This window comes from Prosopis cineraria, unplaced genomic scaffold (genome assembly GCF_029017545.1).
Source record: "Prosopis cineraria cultivar Desert tree isolate PC_DT_omini unplaced genomic scaffold, ASM2901754v1 PC6, whole genome shotgun sequence".
In the NCBI taxonomy this organism is placed as follows: Eukaryota; Viridiplantae; Streptophyta; class Magnoliopsida; order Fabales; family Fabaceae; genus Prosopis; species Prosopis cineraria.
In genome coordinates, this window is record NW_026555337.1 from 5104670 (window position 1) to 5117731 (window position 13062).

General features: G+C 32.8%; 1 pseudogene; it reads right to left on the reverse strand.

Moving 5' to 3' along the window:
- Positions 1-823: 823 nt before the first annotated feature.
- LOC129313349 (uncharacterized) lies at positions 824-9310 on the reverse strand (annotated as a pseudogene).
- Positions 9311-13062: the final 3752 nt, after the last annotated feature.

A 13062-nucleotide genomic window follows, 5' to 3' on the forward strand; every position in this document is an offset into this window, starting at 1 on the left:
AGATTTTGATGTGTTTACAATCATTTGTACTAAGCCTCTATTTATAGGCTTCCCACCCCATGCTTGAGAGTTATAATTTTATAAATAAAATTATTCTACATTATGGTGTAACATAAAACTGTTGAAGGTTGTAAGAATAAATATTAGAATACCATCCATTTAAGAGCTACAGGATATAATGACACAAACCATAAGATGAGATCCTAAGAGGCTATAAAATTATGGGCATTCGCTAAGTATAATATTCATAGTAATTATATCATTTACATGTACTCATGTGTTCGCGAGTGGTGAGGAATCCTCTTTTTTGGAAAAAATCTTTGGGTTTTGGGAAAAGGTGAGAAATCCTCTTTATCAATTCTCAAGATACATAAAAAAAAAAAAAAGAAAGAATTTTTTAGGCCAAGAAATAAAGTTTGAATTAAGATTAAGATAACATAATTTTCATTATTCAATGCAAGCTTTAATGTTATCATCATCTGTTATTTGATGAATGCACGAAAGATTGTTAAATGCTCTCAAAATGCTATGCCATTTATATATTCTCTCTTGTGAAACTAATCCAGTTGGTTAAAAAAAAAACTAATCCAAAAATAGAGAATGTGAAACAAAAATATTTTATTAAGTAGAGAATGTATGTACATTAAAAAATAATTATTTACTTTAAATTGGTTTTATTGAACACATGATATATGATAGGAGACTCTAGGAATGTCTAATAATTTTTTTTTGAACGACTTAGGCACCGGAGACACCTTGTCCCCATAACCCAGAAACCCTGTCAAGCAGATACAATGAAATGGGTACACACTGGAGCCAAGCATCACCAAATTAGCACCTTCAATAAATGAATACAATACACCGTCCATTTTTGTGAACAAAGAATGACATTTTGTAAGCAAGAATAACTTTTAATGACATGATGGAAAAGAGAGCCAATATCCCCAAAACATTGATAATATATCAAATAATGCTGCCAAGGCATCGTACTGTTCAGTTGCCTATACACTGTGATCATTATCGGAAATAAGAAATTTTTCTTCCTCACTTGACATGTCACTCACTGGGAGCTGAACATGTGACTTGGTATTCGTTTTATTCAACTCATTCTCTACACGGAAAAAGATCCATTGGAAGCGACGGAAAATCTCCAGAGCGGCAATTGTGAACACAGTGAGATGGTTATGGCGGAGATGGGCCGAAAGCTTGTATGTCCATGTACAACGCAGAATTAGATTGCTTCCAATCACCCAAACGTAAACCTGCATGACCAAGCACATATGAACAACTTTAGGACACCGTAGAACAATCTTTTATTTTCTTTAGCATATGTAAACCCAATATAGACATATAGACGGATAAATTACAAAATCGATAGATATTAGTCAGACGACGTTGCTTTTAACCATGGGCTAAGCTATTGCAATTATAAATTGATTGACATCCGCTAAAAGCCTAAAACACATCTTTAATTTATCCATCTATTTTAATAATGAAGAATAATGCTTTTAAATTCTATGGCCACACTTCCATAACAGTCCTTTAGTCCTCACCCATCTCCTTCCATGCAAGCTATATGATAGTGGATGCGGTTTGCCGAATTTGAATATCCGAGTGAAGGAACTGAGAATTGAAAAAGGGACATATGTCAGCATGTCACCGGACAAAATGTAATATCAAATAAAATATTGCACTATATATGTATATATGGGTTTTCAACTCCATAATTGCAACTTCTTCACTTGATTAATTTGACAGACACCAAGGACATTAGATAATGTTAAATTTTACGGATGTCAACAACACCGCTAGTCCTATACCTCGTTCGATATAAACATATTAGGATGATCATATGCAACATCACAATATAAACATGCTTTTTGCATGGATTTTTTATCCCCACTACTTTTTGCATGGATTGGTACAGAACGAAATTCCCATGAAATGATCGCTTGTGCCAAAAAAAAAAAAAATCTAATCATCACCTTGCAGCTCATCCTCCTAGCACAGCGCATTGGAAAGCAACAGGAAAAGACTCTATAATGCAGTAGTTTATGCCTGATTTGCCATGCTACTATACAAGATAAAAGGTTTAAGCCATTTCTTAGTTCTCACATTTTATTTATGTTTAATCACGAGATAACATCACTTTTCTGTGACAGCAACATCTATTTCTCTGAAGTTAAAAGCTAAATTCAAAAGAAGCTGTTGAACAAGGGAGAGCAAACATTGGGCATACCTCAAGTCCCAATCTCGAGTCACATCCCAATAGAAAGAGTATAATGAGTTTACAACACTCGAAAGAAGCCAGAGAGGCCTATATAAGTTTGTCCAATTATCAGGAAAGACGTGATACTTGAGGGCAGAAAGAAAAATTACTGGCACTGCCGTGGAATATTTTAAGGCTGAAACCATAGGCAAAAAGTTAGAATTGACACAATGCTGCATAACCATCCTAGAAAAACCATGATAAGTTATTCCAGAAATGAAGTCCTGAACCACTTGGAAGCATGATGCACAGATTTGATAAAACATCCACTAGACTATCAAGCTCTGTATGATATGGATTCGACAAAAGATTAAGGGCCCATTTGTTTAAGAATAAAAAATAAGTAATTTTTAAGTAGTTTAGAGATTTTATAAAAAGAGATTTATTTTATAACAAGCAAACATTATTTTATGTTTGGTTATAAAAATAAAAAAGTGATTATTAATTAGTTATTTTTAAATTTTATGATATCTTCTTTATTTTTGTTTCATAAAAATGATTTATTATTATATTATTTTAAAACTTTATGATATTTTCACGTATCCCACCTCTTTAAAACACTCTCATCTACAGAATTAGATTATTTAAGTAGTTTCTTAAAACAATCAGAAATCTACTTTTTTTGGATTCTGATTATCTTCAGAAGTTTGAACAAACATAATAAAAACTTATAAAATAGATTTTTTTTTCAAAAAATAAATAATTTTTTCATGAAATAAGCTAAAACAAACGGGCTTTAATCAAATAAATTGCAAGCGACCCAAAAACTCAAGCCAATGTAAAATGTCAAATTTACAAAATTTGCAAAAACTTCTGTAAATAATATAATTTTTTAGAAAGGAAACAGAAAGAAAGAGACTTCTTACCATTCAGAAGCGTAGTTTTCTCCCCAGTATCCTTGTACTGACGGAGACATTGGTTCAAACGGAAAAGGTATGGTAAAACAAGAGCCAAAGGGATTGCAATAGAGTGACTGCCACAAACAGAATCAGCTTCTAACCATGCAATTGTGGCAACCTACAAAGATTTCAAAATCATTCCCTTATTGCGTAACTGAAGTATCTTCTTAAAACTAGAACAGACAAATTCAAGACAAAGTAATTTATCAATTTCAGTTTATCAGAATCAAACCTGTCGGTGGACCATTCGACAAACTGATCGCTCCAGATCCGAAAAGACCTGCAAAAAAATCATAAAGATAACCAAAAACAGAGCAGGGGATTAAGAGAAGTCAATATTTAAATAAATAAATAAATAACATGTCAATTATAAAGTCTGTGGATTCAGCAGATCCCCTGTACCCTACACTTAATGATGAACATACCTAGATGAATGCTTGCATTTGTACTTACAGAAGTAAGTGTGTGTTATAAAGTATAAACAAACATGTAACTACAGCCCAATGATTTATCAAAAAGATTAGCTTGGAAAAGGAAATACAGATTTTATTAAGAAAATAAGAAATAATGGTGAAAAGAAGAAGAGGATGCAACCTTTGCCATGGAAGTTAAAATATCAGCCAAGAAAAAATCACAGAATGATATTGCCTGTTTTTGCAAAAGAAAGAAAAGGGAAAAAACATCAGATCATATTTAAACATTGTTACCAATCAAAAAATATCCAAGACATCAATTAACAAGGAATGAAGCAGGAGTGAAACTAGGTCGAAATCTTAGAAATTAAAATGTAAGCCACATGAATATTTCTCTCCTAAGAATCATTACTACTGTAACAATTCCCAAGTATCTTCAATGAAAGATATTAAATAGTTTCAACCCAAAACCTCTTCAAAAGGTGTAACACCACAAGAGTATACATTGTGTGTACGCCAAAAGCTTCTTTGCTTGATGGCACCATCACCAAAAACATGCGATAACTAGGTCTTAATTATAACAAATTTGTTATGCACAGTCTAGCAAGCTATACTTATCACTTCATTAAGCTTAGAACAGCAAGTATTTGGACACCAACATCCATGGGTTGCATGTTTCTTTGATTTCTGCAAACTTGAGTTATGGAGGAGGACATTGGAGTCGAAAGGTTTTCGTCTGAGTAGAAGTAAGACGGAATATTTATATTGTAAATTTGATAAAGGACTATTCGAAAATAATTTGGAAGTAAAATTGGGAGATCAAATTATACCTCAAGTGGAAAAGTTTAGATATTTGGGAGCCATTATCCAAAATGATGGCGAAATCAGTGGAGATATTTCACATAGAATTCAAGCTGGGTGGTTTAATTGGAGAAAAGCTAAAGGAGTTATTTGTGACCGTAAGGTGCCTAATAAACTTAAAGGAAAGTTTTATCGTACTGCTATCAGACCGGCAATGTTATATAGTAGTGAATGCTGGGCTCTAACGGGACAGCAAGAGCATAAAGTTGGAGTAGCAGAGATGAGAATGTTACGATGGATGTGCGGACATACACGTAAAGATAAAATTCGAAATGAGCACATACGTGAAAAAGTGAGGGTGGCACCTATTGAGGAAAAAATGGTAGAAAATCGGTTGAGATGGTTTGGGCATGTACAAAGAAGACCAAGGGAGGCACCAGTGAGAAGAGTGGAACATATAACTTTGAGTCCGATTAAGAGAGGTAGAGGAAGGCCTAAGAGAACACTCTTGGAAGTTGTTGAACGTGATCTCTTAATTAATAATATTTCTAAAAGCTTAATAAATGATAGAGCACAATGGCGTCTTGCAATCCATGTAGCCGACCCCACCTAATGGGATAAAGGCTTGTTGTTGTTGTTGTTGTTGTTGTTACTTTTTTATCTCTAAAGTTTATCAATATACCTTCACATTTGGAGGAATATCCCAGTTACCAAAAGGACACTTAGAAAACAAAACAATAACAAAAGGGGGAAAAAAAACAAAATCTACAATCAAGGACCCTAATATGTCAAGACCTAACACCAATGACCAAAAACTCTTGGAAGACTAGACCAACAATTTATAGCAACATTCACCAACTTTTAGCATTCAGTAATTTCAAGATAGTGCATGAAGGAATATACAAACAGAAAATATCCAAATTTAAGTAAACTTACCTGTAATGGTAAAATAATACGCCAGAGTGTCCTCAAAAAGTAATACCGGGATGAAAGATAAAATATATCAAACGGGAATATCAGAATCATTACAACAGCAGCATACAAAAGCACCTGTAGGAGAGTACAAGTCAATTCAAAGCAATCCCAAAAAGCGCTTATCTTCTGCATCAAGATTAACTCCAAAGCGACTAACTATTCATTTCTCTTGTGAAATGTAAAAAGCAGACACGGGCCTATGGATGTCAAACATCTCATTCATTTTTATAATAGACAGCTTCAATTATGCAGTGTTCAACAATTGAGATACCCTCTTCAGGACATTCTAATATATAGTATCAACATGATGGAATAAGTAAAATATATGCAGAACATTTACAGGGGGAACAGCATTACTATAATAGGAGCACCCATCCCAATGTGAAAACTTGGCTTATCAAGAAAATCATGCTCCAACAAACTAGATGCAGGACATCCCTGCAGTCTTGTGGCAATGACATAAACAGCACTCATGACCAAAGACTGGCATTCCACAAACAAGCATAGTAAATTCTCAAACAATTTAATGATCAACAATAATTAGTTTGTGAACAAGAAAGTGTAAACGTATAAAGAAACATCAAAATGTGATTACCTAGAGACAATACATCAGTAGTAGTACACTAGAATAAAAAAGTGACAATCAACAACTAATAAGGGTGGATGCATCTATTACACTGGTTGAGATGCAGCATACGAGACTTCTCCATGAGAATAAAGATAAAGATATGCTGTCATACTGGTTGGAACAACAATTGTCATCCACATGGCACACTGCAATCATCAACATATAAGTCCAAAGGTCGGTCAAGCATTCAAGACTAAGTAATTAAAAAAAGAAGAGAAAAAAGGGGGGAAGGGAAGAGAAAACTGAGAAGAAAGCGATGAAAACAAACCAACATAGCAATATTATAACAGTACCTGATGTCCAGAGCACCAGTAACTAGGACAAAGAAAAAGGGTAATGAAAGCTCATTCAAAAGAAAAATATTTTTCACCTTCCATATTTCTCTGTGAGAGAGATGGTTCTGATCAAGATCAAATATTTTTGCATAATTGACACCAGCTAGAGCAAAAAAACCATAAGTTGATTCCCCAGAGCCAGACCATCAAAGTCTGAAACATAAAAGTAAGACTAAATGAAATGGTAGATAAAGAATATAAAGATAATCAAATTTAGCATCCTTACCTTTAAACCAGATGCAAGCATACTCACAACACAAGTGCATACAGACTGTGGAACTTGCAAAAAGAAAAAAGGGGGGGGGACACAGAGAGAGAGAAAGAGAGAGAACCAACCACAAGTAGAAGAGGATTGTAATACAAAAATGCTTCATACAGAAATAAATCCCGCTTGTCAGCACTCATTCTCATGACAGAATCCCATCCAATCTGAAATTTTGACACATGAGGCAGTGGCAATAGATAAGAAATTTTTGTAAAGGTGTTATTGTCTTAATGTCATTTACGCATCCCATAGTTCTATTAAGGAAAAGTGTTGCTAAGAGATTGACCTTACAGCAGATGAAGCCCCAGCCAAGGAACATTAGTACCTAGAGATACAGCTGAATTAGATTCTGAAGAAGTAGAATGTCCAGAACATTAAAGAAAAAGGAGAGAAAGAAGAAGTAAAAGAAGGAAAACAGTAGGCCTAATGTTAAATTACAACTCCTGATTACAGTAATGTGCATATAAAACTCCATTAAAAGGAATTTGATGATTGATTCTGCTCAAACATTTTTTTTAACCAACTACATCATTTTATTTCTACAAGAATTGAGATAAAAGTAATAACTCTACAAGAATGAAATCAAAACATTTGATCTTACATTCATTGAAAAAAATGCATCTTGTTCTGTCAAAGAAAACAAATAAATAGAGAAAAGCTACCACTGCATAAAACTCATAAATAAATAAACCTTGAATCTCCAAAGTAAAATAGGGGAGGGCATTATTGCAGAAGCACTCTTTGTCATTGGTAATGTGAGAGCCCTCAAATCATTCAACTCTATTGAATGCAATAAACCTTCATCAACACCGTTTTCTGCTTCACTTTCATCTGTGAATCATGCAGGCATAAGAAGTATAGAGTGAATATGCGTATAGGAAAAATTCAAATTGTAACACAGCCAATCACCCATTGACAAATAAAACAAGTTACCAAGATCAGAGACAACAGTTCTGCTTCCAGACTTCCGTAAATGTGGACTGTTGGTAGGAATCACAAGACCTCCAACCATAGATGAAAACAGAAAACAAAGATGCAGTTGCAGTGGTAGCTCTTCCACAATACCAAAAGCCTAGAAACTTGCAATAGTTGAAAGGACAGAAACAATATTAGATAAATACACTGACTTTGCAGTAAAGATAAAATTTACTAATAGAAAAGAAAGGAGATGCATTGAACCAAACAGTATAAAAGGCCTATCATGAGAATTCATACAGTGGTCGTCCACAATTAATTAATGAGCAGGATTAGATTGAATCCAGATTCTCTCCAATTACAGATTGACAGCATTTGGTGCAGCTGAAGAGAGAGAGAGAGGCACAACAAAGGAATTAGTGTAAAGAGTGTCAGTGTACCCCATACACAGTCTCACTCCTTTATATCACCCTCTCTTCAAATGTGAGACAGTAGAGGATTTAACTTCGATTAGACTGCCTAAAAGGAAATAACAGTAAATCAACAGGCGAGACAACATACACGCCTTTGCATGACACAAGTTTATCGTGCATAAGCTGCATCAGAAAACTGAATATAACATAAGAGCTATAATAGTACAAACGAGATCAATCATTTCGAAATAAATTCAAAACGTATCTGAAAATCTGAAACGTTGTTTGTCAAATTTAGATACCAGATAACAAAATACTGTATCCTATAAAACCAAAATGTTAAAAGCATGAGATAAATATGCACAATGAGGTCAAGTTGTCAAATAGAAGCTGCTCTAGAAACTCCTAAATCAAAAGGGGGGGTTGTGGGGGATCTAGATCCAATTTCCAGTATATTGACTTGATTATTTCCAACTAATAAGTAGTTTCAGATATAAAGTTCACACGAATCTATTCTAAATCAATTGGGTTTTTCCAAGCACCCGGGCAAATTGACAGAGCCAGCAAGTTTCATAACATTCAGTCTCCGCCAACCCGTGTGTAATGTATTTGCCATAAGCAAATTTAGATAATGATCCGCTCAATAATTTTGACAAAATGAAATGTTCAAACACTCAACTATTCGTCTCTTCCAGGTAAAAATATATATATATATTCGTCTGTTTAGCATAATCATATGTTGAATCAGCCAAAATGTATGGAAACTATTGTTGGCGACCATAATTGAAAATATTCTAACGTTTAATTTAATAAAACAAAGCACAACAAAACTTCTGCTACGAACATATAACGATGATTTTATAAAAAGTATTAGAACCACGGTTCAAGAACTACAGCTATTGATATGTACGATAACAATGACAGACAGAATAATCACCTAGCTAATTAGAAATCGCTGAAAACTCATTATTAATTTCACCAGTAGCCTGAGACGACCCAAATTCGAGAATCCCCACAAACTGTACGAGATCAAATATGGAATTCAACACGAAGCCAAAGAAAATTGCAGCATGCATACGACCAAGACAAGAAAAAATGGACAATAGATCGTGAAGATAGCAGATAGAGAACCTAATCAGAGGAGAGTGGGTGAGGAAAACATCAAATAGGAAACTATTGTAGGATAATCTGTGCGTATGGTGAGATCATGACTTCTGCGGGTGGCTGGATCTGCATCCCATGGCAGAGAAGGTTGATGGCGGGGTTGAGTGAAAACGAAGGCGAGAAAACGCGTAATATTTGAATTGCTAAGGGACCGATATTGCAAATTTAAGAATTTGTATTGAAGGGCTGGTTTCAGCGTGCGATTGGATGGGGATGCCAAATGTGAAGACATGCAAGAGTAAAATGAGAAAGGGAAAGAAAATGCTCCAGCGCAGCTTTAAAGAAAATGAGATGGGAAAAGTACAATAAAGAATGCAGTAATATTTATTACTTCTGAATGTTGGCAAAAAGGTCAAAAAGCCAAGAAGAAGTATTTACTGTGAAGTTATGATATAATTAAATTAAATTAAATTTAACATATATTGTGTGACATCTCAAAGCAGAGATTAAAATTAAAATTTGCAGGGACCAGGATGTAAAAAATCTTCAAATTTTCGCATGAACATAATTAAGTCAAGTTAAAGGAAAATAGTGAAAAAAAGTATAACTTCAAATTTTAAGGTAAAAAATGACAAAAATAAATGGATCTGGCTATGTAGAGTTTTTAAGCTGTTATGTAAAGATAATTGATATAGATTCATTTGTTTTAACTTATTTTATGAAAAAAAAATCATTTATTTTTTAAAAAAAATTATTTAGTGAACTTTTTTTTCCTAACATTTAGTGAACTTTAATAATATTTATTTAAATTTTTGAAAATAATCAGAATCTAAAAGAAAAGAAAAATTTTCAATTATTTTAAGCTTTTAAAAATAATTTAATGAGATAGGTGAGAGAAAATGCTTTAAAAAGATAAGACACACAAAGATATGATAAATTTTTAAAATAATTAAATAATACATTTTTATAAAATAAAAATCAAAGAATATATCATAAAATTTAAAAATAACTAAGTAATAATCATTTTTTAACTACTGTAACTAAATATAAAATAATTTTTATTTGTTATAAAATTTTTATAAAATAAATTCCTTTTTATAAAATTTTTAAATTATATAAAACTTATTTATTTTTTAATCTTGAATAAATGGATCTAGGGACTTTCTTTATTGCTTGCAGCTTTTTCTTTGTTCAAAAATATAAAATATTTTTTAAAGAGTTAGATGTTCAAAAATATAAAATATTTTTAATCTTTTAAGACGTAATCATTGTCTTTTTTATTGATGAATGACTTTATATTTATTATAAGATAATTAATAGAGGTAAATACAAAAAGATATAGCTAGTTCGAAAGTAAGTAACTACTTTATTGAGAATGAGATTTGATTAAAAATATTTTATATTTTTTAATAAAAAAATATTTATAATGTAATTGTCCTTCTCTCATCCAAAAACAAAAAATAAAATAAAATTATGCCAGAGCTGCAAAGTAGGACTGATCGAAAAGGTTGGTGCGACTGGGGGCTACCATTGTCACTACACAACGCATCCCTTAATCGAGCATTTCCTTCCAACTTTGGTATTACACTGGTGTACATGAGACTCATTGATTTCTCACTCATTTGCTTTGATATTAAGTTTCAAAGTTCCCATTCTACCGATTGAATTATAAATCTTAGAGAAATTTTTTCCTATCTCTTATGAAGGTTGAAGTTTGACCTTTGAAATGGTTTTCCAATGCCATCCCCCACCATCACCTTTCAATCACATTCAAGTCTCATTTTGGTTTTCATTAGGCAATAAACTTAAGTTATTTCAATGATAGCTCACTGAAGACTAACTTATAAGGGTTTGGGGGTAAAAATATCTTGAAAATTTTCTCAAATAAGCACTTAGTACCCTTATATTTTAAAAAGGGCAAGTATAAAAAAAATGAAATAATATCACCCTTTTTTAACATTTAATTGATGTTTGATTAACCAAATGTTGAAATTACTAATGTGGCAAGCCACATTGCCCTTTGCCCAAGGGAAAGAGAATGAGGAAGATGATGAGATTGCTTCAAAAACCTTATGTTCTCGTATTTTTAGAATGAGGAAGACGACAAGATTCATTTCATAAATCCCAAAAGAAGAAGAAGAAGAAGAAAATAAAGGAAAATAAAAACAATTTACAAGCATCAATCATTGGCGTATCTACATAAAAGAAGAGAAAGGTACATGTATTGAGCTGGGAGGTATTATGTTGCTCGAAAGAGAAAGGAGGTTATGGGATGAAGGAAATTGGAATTATAAATGAGGCTCTCTTAGGAAAGGTGGGCTAGAATATGTTAGCTGAACCTAATAACTTGTATTATGTTGTTCTTCATGAAAGTATGAGAGGGGAACGAATTTGTTTTCTAATGTTGTTGTCAATAATTCTGATTTTGTTTTGTGGAAAAATTTGGCTAGTTCGTGGCCAAAGATTTTGGAAAATATTATGTGGGAATGTATGAGTGGTAAAGAAATAAATTTTTGGATTGATTCCTGATTAGATAATGGGCGCACTTTATATGAAAGGACGTTGAGAAGGTCGAAAGGGAGGTTGCTTGAATGTAATATTGCTGATCTGGTTAATGAAAAAGGAGAGTGGGAGTTGCTGTACTTAAAAGATCACTTATGTGAAGCTGATTTAATGAAGTTACGAGCCATAATTTCACCTATAGCTTGAAATGAAAGTGATAAGATTAGATGGCAAGGGTCTATAGAATGTTTGTATGTTGTGACAAATATGTATAAGAAGATTAAAGGAGAGGTGGATGTTGAAGATGAGGTTGTATGGAAGAAGATTTGAAAGTAAAAAAGGACTCAAGAGAGTACAAGTTTTGTTGTGGTTGGCAACTCATGATATGTCAGTCACTTCTACTAGAAGGGCGAGAATGATGGGTGGTTCCTTAATGTGTGGTAAGTGTAATGATGGAGATGAGTGTATAATGCATGTTTTTGAGAGACTGTGTGGAGGCACGGAAGGTTTAGAGGGCTTTAAGAAGGGAGGAAGTATCTAATTCATTTTTATGTGGCAAGAAAACGAGTGGATTTTAAATAATCCAAATAAGATAAGAGATTGGGGACTGGTGATTGTGGTATTGGAGAAACAAGTTGCTATATGAAGAGGGATTTTAAATGTTTGAGAAGCTTGAGTTGATAATAAATAGATATGCATGGGGTGGAAGTACTTGACTGGTTTTGTTTGGTTGACATGGCATGTGTAGACAAGAGGTCCAAGTAGTTTGGGTGAAACGCAAGACTAGTTGGATTAAGCTCAACTTTGACGGAGTTGTTAATTTGATTGAATAAAATGCTAGTTGTGACATATTACTAAGGGAAAATGATGGAAATTGGACTCGTGGTCATGCCAAGCATGTGGGTTTTTGTTTAATGGTTGTAGCAGAGTCATGGAGTGTGTTGTGTGGGTTAAAGGTGGCAAAAGAAAGGAAAATGCACAGGTTGATTATTAAAAGGGACTCCCTAGCTGCTATTAGTATGCTCATGGAGGTAATGATTGATGACTTAATTAGAAATAATATGATAAAGATGATTAAAGATCTACTTTGTATAAATTGGCAAGTACAAATACAACATGCTTATAAACAAAAAAATACTTGTGTTAACTAGTTAGCTAGTGTTAGTGTTTTGTAGGATTTTAATATAAAAGAATTTGTTTTTTCTCCTACTAATTTAGTTGATGCGTTGTATGGAAACAAAAGGAGTGTCACTATCTCACGTGAAGGTTTAGCAACCCAGTTTAGGCTTTGCCCTCTTTGCTCATTAAAAAAAAAAAAAAAGATTAGTGTGCAATCCTTTAAAAAAATTTGTTGTGCTAAATTAACTTAACACATGATAATAAATTCTAAATAAAATATTTTATTGTTTTTATTTTTAGTAAGAACAATATAATAAATTATAGAATAAAATAAATTTTTATACTTTTAATGTGTATAAGAGTAATAAATTATAAAAAAATAATTTGTTTTAAAATAGGGTAAAATTATATTTTACAATTTACA